Source organism: Mastomys coucha, unplaced genomic scaffold (assembly GCF_008632895.1).
Source record: "Mastomys coucha isolate ucsf_1 unplaced genomic scaffold, UCSF_Mcou_1 pScaffold2, whole genome shotgun sequence".
Lineage (NCBI taxonomy): Eukaryota > Metazoa > Chordata > Mammalia > Rodentia > Muridae > Mastomys > Mastomys coucha.
In genome coordinates this window covers 26,216,584-26,220,467 of record NW_022196902.1, presented here as the reverse complement: position 1 = coordinate 26,220,467, position 3,884 = coordinate 26,216,584, and positions in this window count along the sequence as shown.

Genomic DNA, 3,884 nt, shown 5'->3' with positions numbered 1-3,884 from the left:
CGCTCTGGGCCCCGGGGACTGCAGACTGCATGAATCTGAGTCCTAATCCATCTAAGTTCTGGTTCTAGTCAGAGTGCAAGTGCCCCAGTGTAAAGTGAAAAACAGGCTTATATGGTATACAGAAAGCAGGGCAGATGACAAGAGTCACATAGGCAAGAGACACATCAAGGTCAGTGATCTTACTGACCAAGATCACTGTTGTGATCCAGTTGTGAAGAGCAATGGTGCCCCTCCCTGCTGGGGCTAATTTGGTATTTCTATGCTAATTCTCTGGTTATGCTGGAGGCAAGGACTAGGAGGTTCCAACCTAACACTTCTAGCTAATGTCCTTGAGTGAGGGAAGCCCTTCGATTATTCTCTCGTATGTAAAACACTTCTTTCTTCTGTGGGACTGCCCTGAGAATTCTAACTCTGTTAACAGTAAGCAGTGGTGCCTGACCTCTATTGTTAACTCAGAAAAACCTGTCTGGCAAGGCAGATTCCTTGAGATAAATTCCAAGCTAAGGGCAGCTAGGAATTGGATTAGGATAGGTTGGAAACATTGTGCTGGCCAGGAAACAATGCCCAATCTTAGCCATTTACAAATCATTTCTTGGGGTACCTTTATGCCTAAATAAGAGGGCGTGTTGATGATTGGAAAGACTAATTTGGAACACATCTGAGTTAGGAGATACCAGCGGCTGTCTGAATATCCAGGAGGCACAGAACTCCTTTTGGATCTTTAATGCCTCTGAGCCTAATCAGGCTTTTACCCCCGATATTTTGGATGTGACTGGAGTAGAGGAGTGGGTGTGGTGTGTCTGCATATAATTAACTCTTCAAAATTCATCTAGTTGAGATATCGCAGTGCTCTTCTACATGCTAGCCTAGCTCATGTTCAAATATTAAAAACACCTTGATTTTATCTTCAGGATTCTTTATGCACTGAGTCAAGTTTTTTAACTTTTAACTCTTAGTGCTGTTAAATTTCATTTTCTTCTCTAGAAACAAAGAATAAAATTGAAAATTTACACTATAAAGCTTACAGCTTCTGCTCAGGTTTAGAGTTGATTCCTGGCCTTTGGAACATTCAAATTGTTATTTACGGAGTCCCTTTACAGCACGAAGGCTTTCTTTTATTCTTAACTGTGCCCTCTACAGTCTAAACACGCATTCACTGGCTTAATATGCCAAGGATCTTTGACTTGGGTTTACTTTGCATTTTTTATTGCAAGCTTCTATAGTGAAAGTATTTTATACTTTAAATGTACTTGTGATTCACAGTTTATGGCTACTCATTTTAAACTCATGCTGCAATTCCTGCTTTTAAACTGGCACATTAAATGTATCTATATTCATTGTGAGCATAAGTACATTTAAACCTGTATTGTCCCTTCTTGTGGTATTCTACTTGTTCTGTGTTTTTCTGATTTCCTTTGTCTTCCACTTCTCTGCCTTCTGGGGAATTCTTCCTTCCTTCCTTCCTTCCTTCCTTCCTTCCTTCCTTCCTCCCTCCCTCCCTCCCTCTCTCTCTCTCTCTCTCTCTCTCTCTCTCTCTCTTTCTTTCTTTCTTTCTTTCTTTCTTTCTTTCTTTCTCCTTTTTTAAGATTTACTTATTTATTTTATGTGAGTACACTATAGCTTTCTTCAGATACACCAGAAGAGGGCATCATATCTTATTACAGATGGTTGTGAAACACCACATGGTTGCTGGGAATTGAATTCAGGACCTCTGGAAGAACAATCATGGCTCCCATAACCACTGAGCCAGCACCAGGGGAATTCATTAAATTTTTTTTAAATAATTTTTTCTTTCTTACTTAGCTGTACATTTTTCATGTATAGAAATAAATTCCTGTAATTTTATAGCTTATTCTATTTTTTCTTCCATCAAGTTTTTCCTTAATTTTTTATATACATTTCAACTGTTCTCCCCTTTCAAGCTTTCCCCATGGAAAAACCCCCTATTCCCTCCCTCTCCCTCTGCCTAGCAACCCACCCTCTCTCGCTTCCTGGCCCTGGCATTCCCCTACACTGAGGCATAGAACCTTCACAGTACCAAGGCCCTCTCCTCTCACTGATGACCTACTAGGCCATCCTCTGTTACATATGCAGCTGGAGCCATGAGTCCCAATATGTGTACTCTTTGGTTGGGGGTTTAGTCCCTGGGAGCTCTGAGGGTTACTGGTTAGTTCATATTGTTGTTCCTCCTATGGGGCTGCAAACCCCCTCATCTCTTTGGGTTCTCTTTCTAGCTTCTTCATTGGGGACCCTGTGCTCAGTCCAATGGATGGCTGTGAGCATCCACTTCTATATTTGTTAGGCACTGGCAGAGCCCTTCAGGATACAGCTATATCAGGCTCCTGTCAGCAAGCACTTGTTGGTATCTACAATTGAGTCTGGGTTTGGTGATTGTGTATGGGATGGATCACCAGGTGCGGCAGTTTCTGGATTGTCAGCCATTCAGTCTCTGCTCTACACTTCCTCTCTGTACCTACTTCCATGGGTATTTTGTTCACCCTTCTAAGAAGGATCAAAGTATCCACACTTTGGTCTTCCTTCTTCTTAAGTTTCATGTGGTTTGTGGATTGTACCTTGGGTATACCGAGTATCTGGGATATTATCCACTTATCAGTGAGGGCATACTATGTGTGTTCTTTTGTGACTGGATTGGATTACTTTATTCAGGATGATATCCTCCAGATCCATCCATTTGCCTAAGAATTTCATAAATTCATCGTTTTTAATAGCTGACTAGCACTCCATTGTGTAAATGTACCACATTTTCTGTACCCACTCCTCTGTTGAGGGACATCTGGGTTCTTTCCAGCTTCTGGCTATTGTAAATAAGGATGCTATGAACATAGTAGAGTACGTGTCCTTATTACATGTTGGAGCATCTTCTGGGTATATGCCCAGGAGTGGTATAGCTGGGTCCTCAGATAATACTATGTCTAATTTTCTGAGGAACCACCAAACTGATTTCCAGAGAGTGCTTGTACCAGTTTGCAATCCCACCAGCAATGAAGGAGTGTTCCTCTTTCTCCATAACCTCGCCAGCATCTGCTGTCACCTGAGCATTTGATCTTAGCCATTCTGACTGGTATGAGGTGGAATCTCAGGGTTGTTTTGATTAGCATTTCCCTGATGACTAAAGATGTTGAACATTTCTTTAGGTGCTTCTCATCCATCCGATATTCCATGATTAGAATTCTTTGATTGGCCCTGTACCCCATTTTTAATAGGGTCATTTGAATCTCTGGAGTCTAACTTCTTGAGTTCTTTGTATATATTGGATATTAACCCTCTATCAGATGTAGGGTTGCTAAAGGTCTTTTCCCAATCTGTTGGTTGCTGTTTTGTCCTATTGACAGTGTCCTTTGGCTTACAAACTTTGCAATTTTATGAGGTCCCATTTGTCGATTCTTGATCTTAGAGCATAAGCTATCATAAGCTATTATGTTCTGTTCAGGAAATTTCCCTCTGTGCGCGCGTGCTTGAGGCTCTTCCCCACTTTCTTTTCTAATAGTTTCAGTGTATCTGATTTTATGTGGAGGTCTTTGATCCACTTGGACTTGAGCTTTGTACAAGGAGATTAGAATGGATCGATTTGCATTGTTCTGCATGCTAACTGCCAGTTGACCCAGCACAATTTGTTGAAAATGGTGTCTTTTTTCCACATCATGGTTTTGGCTCCTTTGTCAAAGATCAAGTGACCATAGGTGTGTGGGTTCATTTCTGGGTCTTCAATTCTATTCCAACGATATACCTGCCTGTCACTGTACCAATACCATGCAGTTTTTATCACAATTACTCTGTAGTACAGCTTGAGCTCAGGGATGGTGATTCCACCAGGAGTTCTTTTTTTTTTTTCTTGAGAATAGTTTTTGCTATCCTTTTTTTTT